The sequence below is a fragment of the Aquarana catesbeiana genome, linkage group LG01 (assembly GCF_042186555.1).
Source record: "Aquarana catesbeiana isolate 2022-GZ linkage group LG01, ASM4218655v1, whole genome shotgun sequence".
Taxonomy (NCBI): Eukaryota; Metazoa; Chordata; class Amphibia; order Anura; family Ranidae; genus Aquarana; species Aquarana catesbeiana.
Window position 1 is genome coordinate 738,326,127 of NC_133324.1, and position 27,034 is coordinate 738,353,160.

The 27,034-nt window shown below is 41.4% G+C and overlaps 1 protein-coding gene across 3 annotated transcripts in view; it reads left to right on the forward strand.

Moving 5' to 3' along the window:
- Positions 1-20,410: 20,410 nt before the first annotated feature.
- Positions 20,411-27,034, forward strand: part of FHIP1A (FHF complex subunit HOOK interacting protein 1A) — a 354,581-nt gene continuing 347,957 nt past the window's right edge. For all 3 annotated transcript variants that reach the window (XM_073604989.1, XM_073604973.1, XM_073604997.1), the window contains exon 1: positions 20,411-20,777. The gene's annotated coding sequence lies outside the window, so the exon portion shown is untranslated. The remainder of the gene's footprint in view (positions 20,778-27,034) is intronic.

A 27,034-nucleotide genomic window follows, 5' to 3' on the forward strand; every position in this document is an offset into this window, starting at 1 on the left:
GTGATCTCCACTTGCTTCTGGGTCCTGTGCTGAGTGGTCAGCCTGATGCATTCTGAACACAGGAGGTCACTCAGTACGGTACCCAGAAGCATGTGGAGATCACTGAAGTAGCAGTGTCTACTTCAGTGATTTTCAGCTTTCAGGGGCATTGCTAAGATATGTTATATGCATAATTACATGTGTATGGAATATTTTTGGAGAATAAGGATATTGATTAGTGGCCCTTTAACTGTGGACAATGCAGTCTGTAAGTGACCTGTTAGATTGGAAAATGGAGGAAGAAGGAGGAGGGAGGACACTCTTTCCATCCTAGGCTATAAAGCTGTGTGTTTCTATTGATACACACAGTGTAGGGGGACACAACTCTAATCCCTGCATGTAAGTGTGGCTCCGTAGCTGCAAGAAACAGCTGAAACAGGAAACCTAGAACAGTATTTATGGCCCCAGCTTAAAATAAATAATAAAATAGAGCTTTCTTTTGATGGTATTTGATCACCACTGCATTTTTTGTGCTATGAACAAAAAAGACCAACAATTTTGAAAAAATATTTGTTACTTTCTGCTATAAAACATATCCAATAAAACATTTTTTAAAAAATCTAATTTCTATATAAATTTAGGCCAATATGTATTCTGCTACATGTTTTTGGTAAAAAAATCCCAATAAGCGAATATTGATGGGTTTGCGCAAAAGCTATAGCTTCTACAAACTATAGGATATATACTGGAATTTTTATTAATTTAGTTATTTTTTACTAGTAATTGTGGCGATCAACAACTTCTAGTGGGGCTGCGATATTGACACTAACTGACACTTTTGACACTTTTTGGGAACCAGTGACCCTAATACAGTGATCAGTGCTAAAAATAGACACTGTCACTGTACTAATCACACTGGCTGGGAAGGGGTTAAACATCTAGAGCAATCAAAGGGTTAAATGTGTCCCTAACCAATGTTTTGATGTACTGTGTGAGGTGCTTTTACAAAGACATGTAATGGATTTTATCCCCTGCTTAGCGGGGAAGGAAAATCCATTACTTCCCTGCTGACAGGACAAGGCTCTGCCTTGTTTTCATAAAAAAAATTCTTTTTAAATTCCGGACGATCAGCGAGTGCCGTCGGTAATCCATTGGCCTGCACCAGCTGATCGACATCGGCTGTGTTTAATCACAGTACGGCAGGGTCGCCAGCGGCGTGCGCGTGCCCCCTACCCCGAAGTGCCAGCTCACGTACCTAGTATGTGACCTGGTGCAGCAGAGCTACCTTGCCGCCGTCTATCTATACAGTCGGCAAGCGGTTAAAAAACCAAAACCTTTTTAGATGTGTTTCTTACAGGATGGGTCTCAACCTTGGCAACTATGTAACTATATAAAAGAAGCTGCATACTCAGTAAACGATTAAATTAACTACTCAAAAAGCTTAAAAATGTGTTTAATATCACTATAATAGCCATAAATACCCCAAATTCCTTTGCAAGCCCAGTTATTACCTTGTGTAGCAAGGTCCCAGACCTCCTTCAGTCTAATGAGAACCTCCAGAGCCATGAGCTGCTGACATCCTTTCATATAGAGTGGGTTGTAGTGTAAAGTAGATTCATGGGCGCCAGACACTTCCTGAATGCAAAGAGATTTTATTTCTCTTGAATAGAACTTTGGGAGAGAGGGTTAGGGCCAGGACACCCTTAGGCAGTTGCAATGTTAATTTGGCAGACTCAGAGACTTCTACATGTAGACAGCCATGCAGGGAAAGGCATTCAGCAAGACACCACATCTGCATGTGTAGGAAAGCTGTCTCCTATGGCAGCAGTCTTTAACAGTTTCTAACACAAGGTGTAACAGTTCCTTCACTTCCACTACAATCAATTCTTGTAGTTCTTCAACCCACTGAGCTCCCAGTCTCTCTCACTAGACCAGATGATTCACTGCCAGAGGAAACCCTTGAGCTCCTTCAATCTTCTCTGTAGTATCTTCCTCAAGCGTCACCCCCGCTTCTCTGTTGGGTCCCTAGCTTGGCACTCTAGATACCTCTCAAGCTTCACCCCACTGGCCTGCTCAGTCCCTGGCTTGACACACAAAGCTGCTCTGCGAGCATCACCTCCGCTGGCTGGGTCCCTGGCTTGACACCTGCTGAAGTTTCCCGATTCTTCACCGTCCCCGGTTGGTGAGAATTCTATTCTGGTACTTGCTTCAGCTACTCACTGTGGTCCCTGGTAATAAGGTGGATGGTCCCTTGATGGCAACGGCTTCCCTTCTACCTCTGACCATGACAGGTTCTCCAGCCGGCAAAACTGTCATTTCTGGTTGAACTGCAAGCTGCAGTCCCAACCCTACACTGCTCTCTTGCTTCTGGATAGGCCCTCAGACAGCCTAGCAGCCAAATGTGCCCGGGATAGACCCAAACTCCGGCCTAGCAGTACAACACACATCCACCCAGACAGCCATCCAGGTGGCACAGAACACTGATCACCTGATTGCACCAGAGTATATAGGTTCTCCCAACAGGCCAAGGGATTCAAGAAAATCCCTGCCCATTGGCTGAGATCCCCTATATACTCCTAATCTGTCCTTGTATTGTCCTTGTCTTATCTAATGCCATCAGGTACCCGGCCACCTAGCAGTAGAAGAGAGAAGTGCAGCAATTCAAGACTTATGCCCCGTACACACGGTCAGACTTTGTTCGGACATTCCGACAACAAAATCCTAGGATTTTTTCCGACGGATGTTGGCTCAAACTTGTCTTGCATACACACGGTCACACAAAGTTGTTGGAAAATCCGATCGTTCTAAACGCGGTGACGTAAAACACGTACATCGGGACTATAAACGGGGCAGTGGCCAATAGCTTTCATCTCTTTATTTATTCTGAGCATGCATGGCACTTTGTCCGTCGGATTTGTGTACACACGATCGGAATTTTCGACAACGGATTTTGTTGTCGGAAAATTTTATATCCTGCTCTCAAACTATGTGTGTCGGAAAATCCTATGGAAAATGTGTGATGGAGCCTACACACGGTCGGAATTTCTGACAACAAGGTCCTATCACACATTTTCCGTCGGAAAATCCGACCGTGTGTACGGGGCATAAGGGTGAAATCAATTGATCCCTAACAATGAGCCAAGGTGACTACACCTGGCAGGTAGGTTTAGGAGCAACCTTGCCTAAAGATCAGGGTGCTACATCTGTAAAACTAGCAGTGACATAATCACTGTGCTGCACATAGCCAGAGCAGATAGGAGAGCTGTAGGAGGGAAAGGCCCAGCAGTCCCACCCACTATACCCTGCACAAGGAGAGAACAGCAGTGGTCTTTTATACAGGAATCTCCTGCAGAGAAGTTTCACACTGGATTACCGCAAAGATCTGGAAGAAAGACCGAAGAATACACATGCTTCTTTTATTTAGACAATATTGATTTATGCTGGAGTTCAGCTTTTAAAGCATTTCTTTTAAAGCATGTCCTATGGCATGTACCGAATGATTTGCAGTTCTATTTAACAATTCCTACATCACAGCCAGGTCATGGAGCTCCCTGCAGGCTACACTGCCGTTACACTACAGATCCTGGTTCAGGATTCAGCTCAGCCTGGACTGATTATAAAAATGTATTTTTGATGCAAAAAAAGACAGTCGTGACTGAGGGACCTGCAGAATGCAGAGGCTTCAATTATCTATAAAACATTAAACACTTGACCAATCCCCCCTTCCAAAATGACCAGACGACACATTTTATTTGGAGTCGAATGGCCATAGCAACCTTTTATCACAAACCATTAAATTCAACATTCACAAGAAAACAAATTCAACGCATATAATACAGCAAATGCATAACAAATAAACCAACCTCAGCATATGTCCGGTCTAAGGTCTTTGAAGGCCTATATGCTCACTATTAACCGATTGTATCTGCCACCCAATCAAAGGCCCCCAGCCGCAACTACACTGGCTCAGGGACAATTAACCACTTATGTACTACTAGATACAACCTAATTAATACCCCGATGTTACCACCGTATTGCTAGGAAAGGACACCCATACCTCAGATGGGCCCAACCCACAATTTTCCACAATTATTTACCCAGCACCGCCTTCAAAGATCCAATAGACCCCCTGCCTGCTGCTATGACAAGAAAATAAAGAAAAACCCACTACAAATACCCCAGCACCTTGAGAAAGTAGGAGGCTCCCATAAACCAAAACAAACACGGGAGGGAGGGTGGGAGAAAACTGTCTGATGTTGTGATGAGCTCTGACTGAGCTGTGACATGATCCCACCTCCTCTCTACCCACTACAGGACTCATACCTCCCAACATTTTGAGATGGGAATGAGGGACACCTACTAGCAAATATATGTAGGCATAAGACACGCCCCTGCCACACCCCCTTAAAGGAGAATTAACAAAAAAAGTCAAATAAATCCACAAGGGCTTTTTTTTGCTACTACTATTCCTTTATATTGGCTTTTAAAAAATTGACAAATGCAGCAATTTAGAATTTGGATGAAAGGTTTAGCACCGGGAAACACTTTTTTGAAAGATAAAAAGTGAATTTTTTTTATACAACTATATGGATCAGACCAAAATGAGGGACAAATGAGGGAAAAAGAGGGACAGAGGGACATTGCTTCAAATCAGGGACACTACCTTGAAATCAGGGACAGTTGAGAGGTATGCAGGACACACCCTCTACCTTGAACTCTTCAATCTGCTAAGCAAACTGCATCATTCTAAATCACCCACTAATACTCCGCCTCTTCTGCAGGCCCAAGTCATGCTGGCCCTCCTCCTAGTTTCACTCAGCTCCAGGCCATATACTAGAAGTGAGAGAGCAAATTATGTTTAATAAGTACAGTTAGTGTTCATTTGGCAAAGTGTACTCAGTGCATTTTGGGGGCTCACCATTTCCAGTCTTCATCAGGGCAAAACAATTCAAAAATGCAAGGCTGACAGTTACAAGCATGACTCCTACAGGCAGTGGCATGATGGGACTTGTAGTTTCGCAACAGCCGGAGGGCCACCAGTTTGAGACCCCTACCCTAGAGGGCGGGGGGGGTGGTGACCTCTGGCCTAGGAGCTTGGGTGCAGAAGGGATCCTCTGATAACCAAAGGAGGAATCCTGTCCAGTGGCAGGGGAGCAGGTGGGAGGGCAGCAGGAGCCAACGAGCACGTCTGGGAGATCTCCAGGGAAAAGACAGCCAGGTGGCTGGTAAGTGAGACAGTCAGGGAGGACTGAGAGGCAGGGAGTGCTGTCTGAGATGGCTGCAGAATCATTCTGGGAGGACAGTGGAAGATTAGCCAGGAGGGCTAGTGAAAGGGGCAGCTGCAGCCAGGTGGGCTGGCAGTGCCTGAAGAGGTGGTACTGGGATCAGTAGCCAGCAGCTGGGCACTAGGACTTTGCTACACAACCAAGGGGCCTGTGGTCCCTGCGCTCCCTCCCTGTAATGGGTCTTTGCTTTATCTGACTGAGCCCTTTTTGTCAGATCATGTAACAGTGTGCCAGCTGAGTCTATGATTTTTGTGTTGCAAGCAAGTGTTGTGCTGGATGAAGTTGAGGAGTGTGTAAATAGACTGTACAGAGGAAAGTTGTCCCTGAAGAGTTTTGCCAAAGTCAGGTGGGCATCCCATATTACCCCCCCAAAAAAAACCAAAGCTGCAAGGACTGTTTCTTGACTCAAGAGTGCTGTGGAAATTCTGTGTGCCTGGCCGTGCAGGGTAGGGGATCCCTTATTCACCAGCGGCTCCTGTGGGGGTAGCCCTACACACTGCTGTCCCTGCTTGTATGTACAGAAGGACAGGCATAGCTGTAAGAAGATACTGCTATTATAGAACTGTGTACAGCCAGTGTTAAGCTCCCCCTCTACCCAATATCAATACACAGAAGAAGAGGATGTGGACTGCTAAGGGACACTAGAAAGAATGGAGGATTGTGGGAGGTGTAGTTCTTTACAGACTGAGCTGGAACCCTGAGCAGAGGAAAAGGAGGAATGATGTTACCCCTGGGCTGAGAAGAAGGAGAATGTGGGAGATGATCAGAAGGACTGAGCATGCTTCAGGCTGCCAAAAGACCATCTACCATCATGCCTAAGAGCGAGAGAGGAGCAGTGCCAGACATCCTGGATCACTGTAGAGTGCCATGGATGTTGACAGAGCCTGATCAAGTGAAGGAAGGGAAAACAGAGTCAGTGCCTTTATCATAGCTTAAAGGGGCATTATCTAGAGCACTCTGATATAAGAGCTGTGCCCCAATCAGCTGGCAAACAGAAGAGAGAGTGCCAGGAATTGGATCACCCACTGGTGGCACTGTGGCTCCCAGACCTGAAGGTTGTAATTCCGATGTCCACCAGCAAGTATCTCTCAACAGCCAGCAATTCCTAACAAGTCATCACCTGATGCTGACTGCTGGGAGGGTACTTAGTCCCTCCTCTGCTCCTCCATCTTGCCTTGGTGCCCTGCCAGTGTGCCCTTGATCCATGTACCTTGTGCCTGCCTGCCTCTTTAGTCTTGCCATATGTACAGTATAGAATTAGTTAGTTTAGTTAGTTGGTTTTGGTAGTTTGCTTATCATGTTCAATCTCACCGATTAGGTTCGCTTGTATTAATTCATGGGGTTTTGGTAATCTTGGTGCATGGGATGTGTGATTATTATATTATATCACATTATTTCATACCATATTTGTGCCTGGTGTTCTCTGTGCAAGTTCATACATTTCTGATCAGGACTGCTTCACAGGATAATAGCTCTTGGTATCCCTTACAGATGGTATATACAGACTGCTTAACTGGTTTGTTGGCATAATCCTCCTTAAGATTTCTCAAGTAAAGTGTGTAGGATAGGTTGCTCTCTAAACCAATTATTTGTTTTTGCAGCATATTTCTTTCTATTGTTCATCTATTTGTAGCATACTGTATTTCTTGCTATTGTTTAACTGTTGCTGTGTCATTACTGTTGTTCGTATCCCTTTTGCCGCTGGGGTACTGCAAATACACATGTACTAATTATTCCCCATCCAGCCAGGTGTATTAGTGTGTGGCGCTGTTTGCAGCAAGAACAGGAGACCCGAGAAACAGCAGATCATTTGGGGGTGAGTATATATTTTTTTTACATTGTATGCTGAATTATGTTCATGTAATGTATATTTTGCACTCTTTAGCTGTGATAAAGAGGAGTGGCTCTAGCTACACCTGGTCACCTGGACCTATTAAACATAGTTGGCGGTCTTACTTCTTAGAAAAAAAAGGGTTCACATGCTTACAGAGAGCAAATGAAAGCAGTATTAAACCTAAATCAAACATTTATTATCTTGCAGATTTTACTGATTCTGAGATGTGATGGCTGCATTAGTTTTCATTTTTGGGCATTTTCTTCTATTTTCATCTGGTGATTCAGCCAATATGTCTGATGTTTTTCAAAAGAGCAAGCTCTCTTGCAGATATATCAGTTACCATGATGAGACAAACCATTTGCCTCTGGCACAATGATCAGATTTTATTTATTTAAAACCTTTTTTCCAACAGGAAAACATAACTGTTGCTGTAACTGCTTATAAAGTGTTAGCTCGAATGTGACTTGTTAGTGTATTTAAATCTGCTAGGTCCATCTAACACCACGGGTTGTAGGAAAGAAATTCACACAGTTCCCCTATCAACACAGTCAATGTTGACAGGGGAATCCCTCCTACCCAACAAGCAGTCTCCACCAGAAGACGACAGTAATTATCGCTAGCGGCTATAGAAGCCGCTCGTGATAACTGGAAGCGAATCCGGCAGGCGCGTTGTACCCAAGTTGATCAATCAATCAACTTGGTACATTTAGCCTGCCCATTAATGGTTTGAATCATGGCCGGTTCCTGCTGAACCGGCCAAAATTCCTACCTTCTATGGCCAGCCTTTTACAGGAAGTGTGATACTGGCCAGATCACCTAGGAAAACAATGGGAAAATGCCTAAAAAAAAGACCACCACATCTAAAGATTAGAAAGCTGCAATATATTACATGTTTGGTTTTAGGCTTAATACCGTTTTAATACATAACTCAGTTAAATGGTATTGGTTTATACCCACTTGAAGTTCAGCTCTAAGTGTATATATGCACCCCAAATAACCTGGAGAAAAGTTTTGTTTTTATACTATGTACCAGTAATCAAGTTATGTTTGGCCACAGATAGGAAGATTTTTCTTTTGAACAAGATAATGTCTGTTCATCCTCAAATAGATCCTTCAAGCATTGGCCAGTCTCTCGTTTATTAGTGCTGGCAGTGCATGCATGGTAGCTAGATTCGTCCATTGTCTATGTAGAAGAAGGAAGGATTGGCACCCATCCAACAGAGATTTTGGGAAATCTTTGTGTGCAACTCTGAGCCCTTGCTATAACCAGAGGAACTTTTTATTGCCTCATTAGGAGGCCATACATGACTCAATTATCCCAAGTAATGTTCAAACTAGGAGCACCCCTTGTAATAATTGGATCATCTATGCCTATCCCAAATATTGTAAGAATTCTCCTCAAGGCAGGAAGGTAACAAATTCTGACCTCCTAGGAAGGAAGATGACATAATTGGATTTATTTACTAAAACTGGAGAGTGCAAAATTTGATACAGCTCTGCATCGGAACCAATCAGCTTCCAGGTTTTTTTTTTGTCAAAGCTTAATTGAACAAGCTGAAATTAGAAGCTTATTGGCTACCATGCACGGCACCACCAGATTTTGCATTCTCCAGTTTTAGTAAATCATCCCCAATGCTAGTACATCAGTTTATGCTATCACCCCTATTGTAAATTTTAGCTATTTATGCAGGCGCCTTGATTTTTACATGTATGGACACCATTACTCTGTTTCAATCAGGTAAGCAGCTTATATGGCTTTATGATGTTGTTAGGTTCTAATAACATAATTATCATAACATATATCTTACTTCCATATATGTGTCTGTAGCATTTTCAGTAGGTTATATATATATATATATATATATAAATATATATATATATATATATATATATATATATATATATATATATATATATATATATATATAACTAGCTTGTTGTTAAAAGATTAATCTCATAACATTTGATTGCAAAGTACAATTATTTCTGTGGAAAAAAAAACATTTACCCTTTATAGGGAGCCCTTGCCTCTAGCCAGGTTTGAATAGGAAAATTTGTGGCCAGTGTGAAGAAAACAAACAATAAATGAGAATAAAAAAACTCATATTGACTTCTGCAGCTGCAGGCACTTTGGACAAATTCATCCTCAAAATTTACAGCAGCAGCAGCACTGAAGTCATTCAACTCAGTTTAGCTCTCCCTCCTCTTTGAACTTTAACTCTGTGCTTATATTAGAGATCAGTAGGCTGAAATGCTGCAACGTTTTTGCTAGACAGGAGTAGCAAGGGAAGCTCAGCGTTCTGCTGTAAACTTTGAGGATGAATTTCCCTACAGTGCCTGCAGCTACAGAGTTCAGTGGGGGTTTGTTTTAAAGCCTGGCATCCGTTACACTTTATGGAATATATAATTAGTACCCTCAACTTCAAGATTAAAAAGTAAAAAAATAAATAATAGGACATTTTAGAAAGCTAAGTAATTCATCCATTAGAAACTAGGAAAGTCATTTTTAAATTGGAGTTCTACTTTAAGCTCCACTTTCCAAGGTGTTAATTTCCACCTGCAGTAAGACCAGTTAAAACCTCACTCACTTTCAAATGAGATGGACATAGCTCGTCATACAATTTACGTGTATTCACCCAGGTCTGTCAACAACGCGGCTATTTTAACCAGGATAAAATGAGCATTTTCCCTCTAATTTAAGTTGTGGGGCATTAATAGGAACACAAAAAGTCTCAACTTTTAGGTCTCATTTATCACAATCTAGAAAATGAAATGTTCTGTTAACCCTTTTATGACCAGAGATTTAAACCATTTAAACCTTGATGCCTACCCTAATTTAGCAGTATTGACTATACCTAAATAACTAATTTGCCTACCTAAATTGTTGTTCATTGCTATTACATGTAGCTTTTATTTGGTACACTTTTTAATAAACTCATTGCTCATGTTTTCTAAACAATGGAAAAATGCATATTTGGTTATTTAACCGCTTAGTGACTGCTCACAATAGATGTACTGCGGCAGTACCTGGTATGTGATCTGACACTTACGGGTCTAGGGTGTGCACGCGCGTGCCGCTGGCGACACGCTCCCACTGTGATTGGACACAGCGGAAGCCAATCAGTGGGTTTGGCAGACGCAATGTCTGCCAGGACCCGCCCATTATTCAGGAGGAAGTAAAGTAAACAAGGCAGATCGCCATTCTGTGAGTATTGTGAGAGGGGAATGTGCTGATCCTGTGTAAAGATCCAGGAACACGGATCTTTACATTTCCCCAGTCAAAGCACCCCCCCCCCCATGGTTAGTAATCACTCCTAGGTTACAGGAGTACAGTAACAGTGCATATTTTTTAGCACTGATCACTGTATTAGTGTCACTGGTCCCCAAAAGTGTCAAAAGTGTCAGTTAGGTGACACTTTTGTCCTACACAATATCGCTGTTCCGCTATAAGTCGCTGATCGCCGTCATTAGAGAAAAAAAGAAAAAAAAAATACCATCATTTGTAGACGATGTAACTTTTGCGCAAACTAATCAATATACACATATTGGGATTTTTTTTACCAAAAATATGTAGCAGAATACATATTGGCCTAGATTGATGAAGAAATTTGATTTATTAATTTTTTTTGATTGAGAATGTTTTATAGCAGAAAGTAAAAAATATTGTTTTGTTTTTCAAAATTGACAGTCTTTTTTTGTATATAGCGCAAAAAATAAAAACCACAGAGGTGATCAAATACCACCAAAAGAATGCTCTATTTGTGAGAAAAAAGGACAAACACTTTATTTGGGTACAGCGTCGCACGACCGCGCGATTGTCAGTTAAAGTTACGCAGTGCTATGTTGCGAAAAATGGCCTGGTCATTAAGGGGGTCCAACCTTCCAGAACTGACGTGGTTAAAACTTTTTTAAAACAGTTTTTGATATATTCATATATATATATATTGATATTTTGATATACATATGACCACATGATTAAGAACCATGCTGACTAGAGAGAGAGAGAGAGACTACGCTGGACTAAAATAAAATGTGAAATGATATTCTTAGCAATAGGCACCATGTCTAAGAATGGTAATCTACAGATTGCCCTAGGTCCACTAATGTTTGATTGGGTCCTAATCATTGTCTCTCTCTCTCTCTCTCTGTGTCTCCCTGTCAGTCAGTATTTTTAAGGGTTTAGGGTTTATTATTATTAATATGTGTACAGGGTTCACTGAACCGTAGGGTGAATCCTAACATCCATGTCCATATGCTACACACGAGGTAATACATTCTCCCATTTACGATCAGCTAAATACACCAGCATATGCACACTGTCAAAAATGTGATGTATGTAGATAAAATAAGCAATATAATGTTTAGAAGCCTGCAGCTTACTGATGGAGTTCATGTTGTTTTGTTTTATAAGACTGAAACTTAGCTAAAAACTTTGTGGTGAGAAATGATCTTCTTAATGACATCATACATCTCAGTATACATTATATATGTATGATATCATTAGAAAGATAATTCATAAATTACATTGTGTATAATAGACTTCTTTGAAATGAAAGTTTAAAAATCCTCATTTATAATATTTTCAGGAGCAAACAAATGAATTCTCTCTTAAAATATTTAGTATTTAATTACTTCTCCTTCAACATCACATAAAATATTCAGCCAATGGATGGAATGACAATTATTTTTTTTGTCAGCAAACAGTTATACAACTCCATAAAAGCACACTGATAAGCTGAGAGAGTTTCAGACTTGTGAAAGTTTCAGAATCCAAACTATGTCTACCTAATTTGTTCTTCAATTTCTAGTTGGTACATTTTCTACTACTCCGGCAGAAAGTGACTCGAATTGGAGGGAGCCTTTCACTTCACCCTACTTAAAAAACAATTGCATTCACCTAGGTGGATGCAGCATTGGTCTGATGCATCTGTTCCCTGCTGCCTCTAAGACTGAGAACTGAGCGATCAAAGACCGCTGATTGCTCAGTTCTCAGTCTTCAGTGAGCAGACAGCTTGCGATTGACAGTCGCCGGTTCTGTGCTCTGCTCTCCAGCGCTCACTGGAGTGCCAAACTGTGGAGGGGGCAGGAGCAGCTGGCTTTGGCTCTCAGCCAGCTGCCTGTCAGGCATCTGGGTTGATCCCAACATTTAGGTCAGGATCCCTCCAGAGTCTGGACTGGCTGACTGACGTCAGCTGACGTCAGCTGACAGCAGACTTTAGCCCTCTGTCGGCTGAATCTGGGTCACAGGAGTGCAGAACTAAGCACGGTCATTTGACCTGCTGGAGAAATAGGGCCAAATGAGCTTTGGCCCTACTTTTCCTTTAACCTGTTCCCTACCGGCTCACGCAGATATACTGCGGCATAATGGCTCCCCTGGGTGAAACCCCGTACAGGTACGTCATGCACGGCAGGGGACCCGATGCGTGTGGCCGGCGGGCCCGATCACAGCCGGTCACACGTGATCGCATGAACAATTGTGTAAACACACAAATCCCTGTGTTGTCAGAGGAAAGGAGCCATATTGTTTGTTCCTACTAAGTCATTCCCATCCACATACAGTTAGAACACACTGAGGGAACACACAGTTAACCCCTTGGTCGCCCCCTAGTGTTAACTCCCTCCTTGCCAGTGACATTTACACAGTAATCAGTGCATATTTATAGCACTGATCGCTGTATAAAATGTCAATGGTCCCAAAAAAGTGTCAAAAGTGTCCGATCTGTCTGTCGCAATGTCGCAATACAGCTAAAAATCGCACCGCCATTACTAGTAAAAAAGAAAAATAATAAAAATGGCATAAATCTTTCCCATAGTTTGTAGATGCTTAAACGTATGCGCAAACCAATCAATATACACTTATTGCAATTTTTTTTACCAAAAATTTGTAGAAGAATATATATTGGCCTAAACTGATGAAGTAATTTGTTTTTTTTTTTTTTTAATTTGGGGGATATTTATTATAGCAAAAAGTAAAAAATATTGTTTTTTTTTTTTCAAAATTGTCACTCTTTTTTTGTTTATAGATCAAAAAATAAAAACCGCAGAGGTGATCAAATACCACCAAAAGAAAGCTCTATTTGTGGGGAAAAAAGGACACAAATTTCGTTTGGGTACAGCGTTGAACGACCGTGCAATTGTCAGTAAAATCGATGCAGTGCCAAATTGTAAAAAGTGCTCTGGTCAGGAAGGGGGTAAAATCTTCCTGAAGCGTTTAAAGTGAACCTTCACCCAAAACGGAAAGTGCAGCTCATTCTCTTCCTCTCCTCCAGCTTCTTACACGTTTGCTTTTTTTTTTTTTCTTTCAAGAGATCGAGTACCTTTTTTTGACAGGTACTGCTCCCACATCTGCAATGCTTGCCAAGGTGAGAAGTACATGCGCTTGGCTCGCCCCCCTGGGACACGTCAACACGTCACACTTCCCAAGGTGCAGGACCAATCTCACTGCACTGCAGTGGCTTGTGCCTGCACAGTAAGGAGCTGGCTGTGAAGCATCAGGAAGTCATAGCCAGCAAACAAATCCAAGATTGCAGTGCCGGAGAGCTGAAACAGGGAGACAGCACTGGATTTCTTGGACTGGTACTAGTGTTTCTTAAAATGCAGCAGCTATAATATTTTTGCTAACTTTTAATTCTTTACAACCTGAGCGAAGTTCTCTTTAACCACTCCACTACTACTGAATTGTGAAATACCAGTGGAGTGGTGGACATCCATTTCTGATGCACCAATCATAAATGTCCCTCCAGACAATTGCGCTCATTAATATCTGTGAATTGAGCTGTCAGCTGGCATCTTTATGCACAGCCACTGAGTGGCTCTGCACCTTATGCCCCGTACACACGACATTGATTGGACATTCCAACAACAAAATCCATCGATTTTTTCCGATGGATGTTGGCTCAAACTTGTCTTGCATACACACGGTCACACAAAATTGTCAGAATTTCCGAACGTCAAGAACACGGTGACGTACAACACGTACGACGATCCGGGAAAAAAATGAAGTTCAATAGCCAGTGCGGCTCTTCAGCTTGATTCACAGCATGCGTGGCACTTTGTACGTCGGAATTGTGTACACACGATCGGAATTTGCGCGAACGGATTTTGTTGTTGGAAAATTTGAGAACCAGATCTGAAATTTGACAGAAATTCTGATGGAGCCTACACAAGGTCGGAATTTCCGACAACAAGCTCTGATCGCACATTTTACGTCGCAAAGTCCAACCGTGTGTACGCGGCATTACTGTGAATGTTCATACAGAGCTTGGCGTGCATAGAGCAGTGCACATGATCATAACTAATGTCCACTCTTCATTCCAAACAAATGGAAGTGAGGGGGCAAAGGAGAGGTTCACTAGAACATGGAGGATGTTACAAGGAAGCACAGAAGCAATTTCATGAAAAATGAATTACAGAGACATTACGTAGTAGATGTGCAATGGAGTATTTCTGGAGAATAAGATAGTTTAGTGTCACTTTAAAGGAACCTTTTGCATTTCCCTGCTTGGGCACCTCACTTTAGACCTTGTAAATCAAGACCAATAGGTCTAACTGCCTTCAAACTATAGATTCTTCAGAGTGCTCTGTAAATATTTGTCCAACAAGATGTGTTACCGGCGCAAAACTAAGTTTTAATAACCCATCAGTCTAGTTTGCTGCAATCATGTGGGTCTACCCAGGAAATAGTGGAATGCAAATATAGTAAAAAGTGGATTGCGCTAACTCTTGTGTATAATAACCACCAAAATTGTGCAAAATAAAAAATATTTTGCAAAATAAAAAATAAAATAATAACCAAAATTGTGCAAAATAAAAAAAAATTTCACACTTCATCATAGGATCAATATAGAAATATTTTTTATTTTGCACAATTTTGGTGGTTATTATACACAAGAGTTAGCGCAATCCACTTTTTACTATATTTGCTCTGTAAATATATATGCTTGTTTCTGCTGTGCATTAAAAGAGAAGTAAAGGGTTTTTTTTTCTTTCCCTAATCATACTTACCTCAGTGGATGCTGCATCTGTCCCCCGCTGCACTGAGAACCTAACGATCGAACATCACCAATGGCTCGGTTCTCTCAGCTCCCTGAGCAAAGAGTTGCTGCCTGTCAGTCAGCAGCTCTCTGCTCTGCTCCCCCCGCGCTCACTGGAGCGCTGAGCTGTGGAGGGGCAGGGAGCGGCCGTCTCAGGCTCTCAGCGGCTCACTGAGAGGCTGAGCTGGGTGTCAGTCCAGGCACCTGGCGGATCCAGATGTTGGGATGACGTGGTGCCTAGACTGAATTTGGTGACGTCAGCAGAGAGCGGACTTCAGACCTCTCTCTGCTGAAAATGGGTCATAGGAGTGAAAAACGAATTGCACTCCTGTGACCCATAGGAGAAGCCCAGCCAAACGAGCTCAGGCTGGACTTCTCCTTTAAAGCTTATCTGAATGAAGAGGTGAGAGGGGAGTAGAATGGAGGATGCTGCTAGCTCTGGATTAATAGGGGGTGAACAACAGCTACTGGAAGAGATTTTTAAATAATAGTTCCCCTGTCAATGGCTGTTCAGAGACATCTGTGGCCACCCACAGACATCATCATCTGGGCAACTGTCTCCTTGCATCTATGAACATATTCTTCATTTAAAAGCTACATTTTTGAAGACATTTTGGCACCATTTTATCAATGCTTTCTTGGCGTTTTTTTGTATTTTTTTATTTTTACCAGTGATGTAGATTTACAGCACTGGAGTCCTTAGTTTGGATCCCACTGGGGACCTTAAAGCAGTTGTAAACCACTGGGCGTTTTTTTTTTTTTCTTTCTGCCCTGCAAGAAAATGTCATAATGTGCTAGTATGCATCGCATACTAGCACATTATGTTAAACTTACCTTAAAACAAAGCTCTTCCAGCACCGAGATGTCAGAGCTACAGGCACTCCCATCTTCACCCGTCTTGCTTCCCGGTTTGCAAGCTCCAGCTCTGTGACCGGCTGGAGTCGCTATGGCGTCACTCCCGTGCATGTGTGCGGGAGCCGCCATTTATGGCACAGGGCTAAAGGAACGGCCCGGGTGGCCAATCCTTCAGAGCGCATGCGCTAGTCCTGTCACTGGCTGCATGTACAGTAAATATCTCCTAAACGTTGCACGTTTAGGAGATATTTACACTATCCATAGGTAGGCCTTATTATAGGCTAACCTATAGGTGAAATTCAGAGATGGATGTTTACTACCACTTTAAGTAAAAAGGTTTGCTTGTTTGCTGCGTGGCTTTCCTCTGGATGCCATATTATTTCCTACACTACAGTCTAGAAACATAATGGCAAATCGAATTCCAACCAAACTGCCTTCACTGTGTATCTATAATTGAGAAAGGGACATTAAATCGCCCGTACACATTACAATGTGATTGTACAATTTTCTTTAAATTTACTATTACTATAAAATGCGAGGGCCTACTTAATTAGATTCAATTTAATGAACTTTTATTTAAGTAGGACCATACTTTACATAGTTTTTGGTAAACCTAAAGGATATTGTAATCAGATTGTCAAATGTATGGTCAGCTAAGCTCCACAGAAACTGGGACTGATGTATGTGATCCTGCAAAGTGGCGTAAAATATATCAGCACATTGAATAAAAAAAAAAAAAAAAAAACTCTTAAAAAGAAGCACTGACAATTATGTGCAGGCCATATATACAAAGATTTGTAACATATTGAGGTCAAGAAATTAGAATGTATAAAAATCAATATGTGGTGTTGCGCTCCAGTGAATGATGGCTCATTACCATAAATAAAGTGCTAAATAAAGTGTACATCGCATGTGCAAAATTTCATAAAAAATTGCATACTAAACGCTACACGATCGCATAAAATTCAATATTCACAGAAAATTGAAAAAATGGCATAGAAAAATAGGATCAAAGTGCTAATGCTGACACAGTATTGAAATAGAGTCCAACAGTGCACATAGGTATCCAGATAGGTATCTGGATTATTTTTTATGCCATTTTTTTCAATTTTCTGTGCATGTTGAATTCTATGCGATTTTTTTTAAATGAAATTTTGCACATGAGATGTACACTTTATTTATGGTAATGAGCCATCATTCAGTAGAGCGCAACACCACATATTGATTTTTTTACATTTATTGTTGGTATGGATTGACTTATCTGGTGTCTGCTGCAACTAGTGTTCCATTATGTATTATTATCCAGGTAGCATAGGAATATTCTCTTTATTTAAGAAATTAGAACGGGTGGCACACACACATGAAATTGACTCTCATAGTGACACTGACAGCAGTGTGCAGCAGCACAGATGATATAACACCTCACCGACACGACACGTCCTCTCTCAATGCCAGGTAATCCCTTCAGCCCACTCCATTGCAAACAGCAATGACAATCCTAGAATTTACTGCTACTCACTTGGATAAACTTTTTATTTTGATAACTGTGCAGAATAATTGATCTGGTTATTTGCTGCATTTAGCAATTAACATTTTTTTTACCCAATTCTGTTAGGCCATTGAAACTGATGTCATTGGTTGATTAGCTCTGCATGTGTATGAGCACTATAGGAGTTCATCTAATCATAAAGCCTTTACTAATGATTACAAATTTGAAATTTACAATTATTAGGTCCACTACTATGACATTAAAGGGGTCTTTCATTTTTATCAGTAAGTGGCACAGCCTCTCAACATTCTTATTTGCCAGCCTTGGCCCTCCACTGATCAAACGTTCCATATTTTTAAAAACAGCTGCATGTTTAGTGAAGCACTTAGAAGTGTTCAGCCTATTGTGGTATGGAGCAGAACCAGCTCTAGGAGAGAATGTCAATTGTGCAACAGTCCAGGGCTAATCACAGGCCAGTTTTTTGGTGGTCATTTTCCCAGAGCTAAATCTTTGAAATCCGTGACCGTATGTGAAAATTATTCACTCTTGGAAAATATCTTTATAGTAAAAAGAATATAAACAAGAACGACAAGATATATTTATGTGCTACTTTTTAGAAAAGCAAAAAAACATTATTCAGCATGCTGGGATGGAGATTTTTTCATTTTGCAAAGTGTGTGTTCTCTTTGTTTAGTTAATAAAATACATTTCTGTTCATACATTTTCTGAAAATCAATGAAGGAAATAAGCTGATGGCAAGATGGATATAAAAACCAAAACAGTTCCACAAGGATCCGTTAATAAAGTATATGTACGGAAAGGAACCGTTGAGATCCTAATAGTAGGGGTTAAATCAGTAGGGTGTACATAGCTTTAACCATGCTGCTTCATCAACCAATGGGAATACTGACAGCTGAAAAGACAAGAGTAAAAGAGAGAGCGCACCGGCCCTTGTGTGACATGTTTATTAAAAACAGATATAGACAAATGAATTTAGTACATTCACATTGTGTTGATAAAAACAAACGCATCCATAGAGGCGGTGGTTGCTCTCCTGAGTCCAGAAATCCAATGAACTGACAGTCTCTGTCTCAATAGTCCACAAGCAACCGCCGACAAACTGCACGAGAGCCGCCCGCTCTCAGCGAGGATCCTGGAAAGCAGAGAGACTCCACAGAAGGACTCATGCACGTAATCCTCAGAAGCCAGCTGACAAATGACGCTTGATTGCTATGACTATGCATTTCAGAGGGCGTGGCCTCCTTCTTCAGGTCTACAATGTGGTCTCATAGGAGCACTTCTATGAGACCACATTGTAGACCTGAAGAAGGAGCTGAGAAGACATTGTAGACCTGAGTCCAGAAATCCAGCTTGGATTTCTGGACTCAGGAGAGCAACCACAGCCTCTATGGATGCGCTTGTTTTTATCAACACAATGTGAGTGTACTACATTCATTTGTCTATATCTTTTTTTAATAAACATGTCACACTAGGGCCGGTGCGCTCTCACTTTTACTCTTGACTTTTCAGCTGTCAGTATTCCCATTGGTTGATGGAGCAGCTCGGCTAAACCTGTGTTACACCCTACTGATTTAACCCCTACTATTAAGACCTCAACAGTTCCTTTCCATACATATGCTCTCTCTTTTACTCTTGTCTGGAAAAGTCCTGGAGGTGAGCATGAGAGGAGGTGACGAGGGAGCTAGAGAGCAGGAGGTCTTGAGAGGAACGAAGAGAACAATTAGTTTGGTATTTTGAGACTAGGCTAGTGATGTCGCTGTGGGGTAAATTGTGGATGGCTTTGTAAGTAGTTGTCAGTATTTTGATTTGAATTCATTGGGTGACCGGAAGCCAGTGGAGGGATTGACAGAGGGGTAGCAGATACTGAGCGGTTGGTAAGGTGGATGAGTCTGGCAGCAGCATCCATGATGGATTGAAGGAGTAAATCAAGACATGAATAGAAGACTAGACTTGTGTAAAACAAGAAGTTTTGTTTAGTTTTAGTTCGTTAATTCGTTTTCGGATAATTCGTTATTATTCGTAGAGTATCGATATTTGTTATACTGAATCTCGAATCATGTCGAATTCATTCGTTATATCTGCTATAGTTTCTTTCGTATTAGTTGAAATTCGATATTTATGTATGTATATATATTCATGATAATGATTCGTAGTTTGGAAAGTCGTTTGTTTATTGAATCTATTAACACACACAATGACAATATCTCTTCTCCTCTGCTCAAACACAATACAACACCCTTCTCACTCAGTTCTCAGGAATGCACTTTGCCAGTGATCCAACCTCCAGCACAAAATTAATCAGATGATTGGACTGTAAGATTTACTTTGAGTTGACCTTTAGTTTCATTAGATCTTTAACAAATTACCAAATCATGTCGAATTCATTCGTTATATTCGCTATAATTTCTTTCGTATTAGTTGAAATTCGTTATTTTTTTATTCGTTTTTTATTTATTGTCCGAAAGATGCAAAATTCGGCCGAATTTCGTTTTGTTACAAAACGAATTGCATGTGTCTATAGAAGACCAAGGTTTCTAATATACCTGTTGAGTTTACACACAATGTATACTGCAAGAGTCACTCAGTATGTAAAGTAGCAACAGTACAACTCCTTTAAATAGGTTATATTTACATGCGTGTAAAGATATGTATGTATGTATGTATGTATGTATGTTTATCGGTGTGTTAAAGTGCACGCTTCTGTTAACAACTTTCTGCTTTCATTTCTGATCTCAGTAACAATCACAAGACACTTTTTATAGGAGGTATGGTAATTAGAGGCTATGATCAGCGGCCTCACATTGCATAGAAGTCATTTCACACACCTCAGCTATGGCTCTGCAGGTTTAGCAACTCCTCCCTGTACAATCCAGTCCTCCCCACCCCCTCCCCTCTGGCCTTGCTTGTTCCTAAGTCAGAAACAAATTCTCAGCCAGTCTACTAATCCAGTGTCTCTCCTCCCCACCCATACACACAATCTGCTGTGGTGTTTTTCATGTTTGCGAGGAGTCAGGATAAACCTGCGAGAAGCTTAATTGTCGAGTCTCTTACTGACAATCTCCCAGCATCTCCCAGCATTATGTCGTAAGACCGTCTTCCTTTTTTCCAGAGGGCTTACCTGGCCGTCTCACCTCTCTGTAGGAGTGGATGAGAACAGCCTACCGGCCTTCTGTGCCTGTCGCAGTCCTGTGGATTGGAAAACTTTACTTGCTGTAGCTGACTGCATTATTCACCATTGTCGTCTTCAACGTCTGCTTATCCCAGGCTCATTTCCACAGGTATAGGATGTTTTGTTTTTTTGTGATGGTGTATAATGCAATTTGCAGTTACTGATTCTGGTGTGCTTTCATCGCTGCTAATGACTGTGCTGACAAATAGAGTCTCTTAAGAGTTCTTTTAGCTTTTGTACAAGATGAGATTTAAACTAGAAAGCCTTCCTACTCTGGGAGTTATAAAAACACACCAAAAATGTTATCAGCTTGTGATGCCCTCTGGTACCACTACTAGTGATGAAAGCAATCATTTGTGTAGTACAAATGCTGGGTGAAAAGGTGAATTTGATTGGCGTTTTTTCATTTGACTTTTTATATTTCTTGTCAGTCAGTCTCTGTGTGTAATGTGGATTTTATTATTGTTTGACTTTCATGATACTGTATCAGATAAGCTAGGGGAAATAAATATTATCACTCGACTCTTAAATAATATTGAATAAAAGTTTTACGCATGTACATTTTTGACCTCTAATGACAAGTGTTTCACTGACTTGTATCTGACATCCAACAAAACTTTAAAGTGTAGCTATAGTAGTTATTCAAAGAACATTGTATCAAATATTGATTGCTATTACTATACAGGATGTATATTGCGCTATCAGTTTGCACAGATCTTTATAAAATAAAGGGAAACAGTACAGTTGTAATATAATTCAAGATAAGATTAGGAGAACCTTGCTCCTGAGAGCTTACAATCTAAAAATCTGCCAGTGCTGTATTTACAGGTTATTAAAGCGGAGCTCCGGCTTTATGTTTTTTCCTCTCCCCCATAATAGTTGCAGCTTATGCAATCTAAATTGACCTATGCTGCCTATGAAAAAGTTTTATTTTTTCATTTTTCTTTTGTACTCATTGTACCCTCCAGATCCAATGAGCTTCCATCCTTCGTCCCAGATAGCAAGCAATTGTGCTGCAAGTTTGAAAATGACTTGCTAAACTATTGCTAGACTTGCCAGACTTTACAAGTTTGTTGCACAATTGCAGCAAGTCCGCATTGCATGACTCCAGATCAAATTTCTTTGCAAACATTCCGCAAGTCTGCTGCAAGTTCTGGTTCAGTTATGTTGTGCAATAATTATCCCACCACATGGTCACTGTGGCTGAATTTTTAAGCTGTAGAATTGCAGAGCTCTTGCTGTAGACTCACCACTGCAACTTTGCTCTGCAAGTGTACAACTTGCCAGTGAAAAAGTGCAGCAAGTTAACAGACTTATGCCCTGTACACACGATCGGACATTGATCGGACATTCCGACAACAAAATCCATGGATTTTTTCCGACGCATGTTGGCTCAAACTTGTCTTGCATACACACAGTCGCAAAAAGTTGTCGGAAAATCCGATCGTTCTGAACGCGGTGACGTAAAACACGTACGTCTGGACTATAAACGGGGCAGTAGCCAATAGCTTTCATCTCTTAATTTATTCTGAGCATGCGTGGCACTTTGTGCTTCGGATTAGTGTACACACGGTCGGAATTTAACCGATCAGATTTTGTTGTCGGAAAATTTTATAGCCTGCTCTCAAACTTTGTGTGTCGGAAATTCCAACGGAAAAAGTCCGATGGAGCCCACACACGATCTGAATTTCTGACAACACAATCCGATCGCACTTTTTCTGTCGGAAAATCCGACCGTGTGTACAGGGCATTACAATTCAACACTGCCACAAATTTGTGACAGGTTATGCTTACTATCTGGGGTGTGGGTATCTGAAGCCCGCTCTGGAGTTTCTTCCGGGAAAAGTCGCAGCTGGCTACCCATCGTGCACCTCCCGATCTCACACCTGCTCAGTGTGAACAAAACGCAGCACACTCGGTCTATTGCAGGTTGCCCATTGACTCCAGGGATTGATGACACATGTCCCAGGAGCCAATGGGCGGCTGGATATGACGTACCTCACCGCGGCGAGGTACTGCAGAAGTCTATCTTTTTAGTGACCTGAAAAGGTAAAATGTTTTAGAAAAAATTTGTAAAAAAATAAACATTCTGAACATTTAAGGCACTGTGGTCAGCAGCGCCAGGGGTCAAACTTCAAATACAGGATGGAACTCTGCTTTAACGTATCTCAAAAAATATTAGGATGTTCTAAAATGTTATCTCAGTCCCTTGTAATATGTATATTGTGCAGAGCTAAAGTACCCTCTTTACCCTCTTTAAAAAATCTTTCTGCCAGTAAGACTGGTCCCAGCAACCTTTTTCTGCCCTACCCTTCCAGGATAGCAGGTCATCTAATGTCATCAAGTCCAATATAGAGCCCAAATCCCTGCAAGGACTTTCGGGACCGTCTCCTGCCAGAATGTAAGGGAGAAGAGAGGGCCATTTGCCTGGGTAGCGGAGGATCAGGTAAGTAAAATTGCTTTTGGCCTAGACCGAAACAAGCATTTTACCCTTGCAACCTTGAAGCACTTGGAGGAAGGGGTGGGGGGGGGGGTAGAAGCACTGCATGGAAGAATTTTTCCTTCCCCTATTTAGGGCAGCACACAAGTCAGTAATACTAGTGACTGCATCTCCTTTTACTGTAGTCCAGTCTAAACCTTTTTTGTTTAATTTAATTAAAATTTTTCACAAGTACGCAGATATACACAATATTCTCTGTGCTGGATAACAACATTACATTGTGTCAGACAAGTTTTGTGATTCTGTGGTTAAAGCGGCGTTCCACCAGCATTTTTTTTTTTTAGGAGCCCGCGATGTCGCCCCCCCCCTCCGAGGCCAATCTGTCCATCAGACCCGGTGCAGGCGCCGCCATTCTAATTAAGGGAAAAAGGCAGTGGAGCCTTACGGCATCACTGCCGTTTCCTACTGCGCATGCACGAGTCGCGCAGCGCTTTGTGAATGGCCGGCTGTCTTCTGGGACACACACATGTCCCAGAAGACATCGGGGGGCTCACCGAAGAAGAGGATATGTCCTGCGTCGCGTACCAGATGAATCGGAAGTACAGGCTGTACTTCATAAAAAGGTAAGTTGGAAGAAAAAAATTTTTTTTGAACTAGCCAAAAATGATCGGTGGAGAGGTGGTCTTTCATTTAAGACCACCTCTCAAAAGTGGGTGGAACTCTGCTTTAATGATAACTTATGCTCAGAACTTACTGAATCTACAGTATTTTAGTTGATGACAATGTCAATTTAATTAAACATGTATGCACAATTGGAAATTGCAGGCACTGGGAAGGGACAGGTCACCTTGAGCTTCACCAAGCAGTGTCAGGGAATGTTTGAATATGGCATTTAAGAGTTTCACAGGTGATCCCAGCACTGCTAAAGGTATGCGATCGGCACAGGGCCAATCAGCACTGTCTAGACAGAGGGTCAGGGGTCCTGCAGCCTCATAGGACAGTCAGAGTAGAATGAAAACTCCTCCTACAAGCTTTAACCAGACACTCAGGGAAGTCATAAGGCTGCTATATACTGCTGATGAGAAAAGGTATTTAGCATTTTATATTTACTAAAAATAACTTAATTTCCATGTTCTGTTTACTGTGTGAGATCAGATATAGGGAATGTAGGGTCCTGGGTTTAGTAACACTTTAACCGCTTGCTGACCAGCCGGCGTCATTATACTGCGGAAGGTTGGCATGGCTGCGCGAATCGCTGTAGGTGTACGTTGGCCGCTTTAAGAGCTCTAGGGGTCACCCGAGTGGCGACGCCAGAGCCGATGCGCATGGCCAGCGGGCACGATGTCCTCCGGTGACCCATGATCGCTCCTTAGAGAGCCAGAGCAGGGAACTGTCAATGTAAACAGACAGATCCCCGTTCTGTCAGGGAAGTAGAGAGAGATCTGCTGTTTCTAGTGATCAGGAACAGCGATCTCTCTCTACTCCCAGTCAATACACTCCTCCCCACAGAAACACCTCACTAGGGAACACTTAACCCCTTGATCGCCCCCTAGTTTTAACCCCTTCCCTGCCAGTGCCATTTATACAGTGATCAGTGGCTATTTTTAGCTCTGATCGCTGTAATAATGTCACTGGTCCCAAAAAAGGGTCAAAAGTGTCCAATCTGTCTGCCGCAATGTCGCAGTCCCCCTAAAAATCGCTGATCACCGCCATTACTAGTAAAAAAAAAAAATAATAATAAAAATGCCATAAATATATTCCCTATTTTATAGACACTATAACTTTTGCGCAAACCAATCAATGTACGCTTATTGTGATTTATTTTTTTTACCAAAAATATGTAGAAAACATATTGGCCTAAACTGATGAAGAAATTTGTTGTTTTTAATTTTTTTGGATATTTATTATAGCAAAAAGTAAAAATATTGTTTTTTTTTCAAAATTGTTGCTCTTTTTTTGTTTATAGTGCAAAAAAAAAAACAAAACAAAAAACGCAGAGGTGATCAGATACCACCAAATGAAAGCTCTATTTGTGGGAAAAAAAGGACATAAATTTTGTTTGTGTACAACATCGCACGACCGCACAATTGTCAGTTAAACTGTCACAGTGCCGTATTGCAAAAAATGGCCTGGTCATTAAGGGGGTAAATCCTTCCAGTCCTTAAGTGGTTAAAGCGGACCTTCAGTCATTTTTCATCTTTCCATCTATTAAATCTTCTGCCCTTGTTGTTTTAACTTTGGATAGTAAAACTGTTTTTTTCTGCCAGTAAATACCTTATAAAGCCCACTTCCTGTTTCTTGTCTGGTAAAAAGCCTAGGCTTATGACATCACGCACATCTCTCTCTCTAACTCTCCTGAGCGTTTGCCAGGAAGGGAGGGGGAAGAGTCATAACAGGGCCAATGAGAGCTGTAGAGCTGGAGGTGTACCTCTATGTGTCTGTGTAAATCCAGGAAGTGAACAGGTAGCAGCTTCAGCTGCCCACAGGTAAATGGTTGCAGTCAGACTCAGTGGAGGGAGATTTCTACAGCATATTTGGCAAGTACAGAATCCCAGTATATATAAAATAATATGCAAAGTGGTTGAAGGGAAGCTTCAGAATGGCAAAGATGTTTTTATTACAAATTATGTCTGCAGACTGCAGTTCCTCTTTAAGGAATGTTTTCCTTCAGTTCGCCTGGAGAGCCTGGTAAGATTTCTCAGACACTTATTGTAACATTTTTTAGGACATTTAAAATGGACACATTTATAGATCCAATGGCAGCAATTTGTATTCAGGGCCTCATTAAAATGTAGCATTTATCTGAAATGATGGGTTAACTCGCCCATTAAACATTACTTACTTATTACAGATCACCTACCCCTATTAATATGGAGGTGAGAACAGGGAGATGTGGTCTTTAGTTTAGCAGGGGAGAACTCAGGCAGGGTTGACAACATACCTCCCAACTTTTTTAAATGGGAACGAGGGACACCTATTAGCAAAAGAATGTAGTCATAGGACACACCCCCTGCCACGCCCCCTTAAAGGAGAATTATACAAGCAAAAATGATTAGTAAAACCCACTACTGCTTTTTTTAACCACTACTATTCCTTTATATTGGCTTTGGAAATTTACAAATGCAGCAATTTAGAAATTGGATGACAGGTTTAGCGCTGGGAAGCACTTTTTGAAAGATAAAAAGTGCATTTTATATACAACTATATCGATCAGACCCAAATGAGGGACAAATGATCAGGAAATGATCATACCACATACCCTACACTTCAATTCAAATCCAGTCGCACCAGCAACGCACCGATTTGTGTCAACTGGTGTTAGTCATTTCACCTCATATTCATTCCATGCTCTCATTTCATCCCATGCTCCACAGTCCGGTTCGCTGTCAGCTGCAATTTTTGGCACACTGATTCATGCCTCTGTCATGGCAATCATTTTTGTCATTACATTTCATATACCCCACACTCCGATCCAAATCCAGTCGCTTAGCAGCACTTCCGAATCGTGTCGGCTTCATTCATTTCATTTCATTTTGTCTCCACTTCATCCCATATTCCACAGTCAGGTTCATTGTCAGTCACTTACGGCACCCCGATTCATTTCCCGATTTCATTTCTGTCATGATCAGGAAAGAGGGACAGAGGGACATTGTTACAAATCATGGACAGTTCCTCGAAATCAGGGACAGTTGAGAGCTATGTTAACAACACTACTTGGGATTTCAGTGCGGCAAAGGCAGCTTTGTCAGCCAATTACAAAAAGTTAGGAGCCCACTGGATTTCTGGTAGGATCTGTATGTATTTTTCTGTACTTGCAGTGTTTTTAGGGATCAAGCGCACTGGGCCTAAAAACACCTCTTTTACAAGTGTTTAGCAGGGTTTTTTTCAGTCTGTAAAAGCACCTTTGTGTTAGCCTATATACTTAT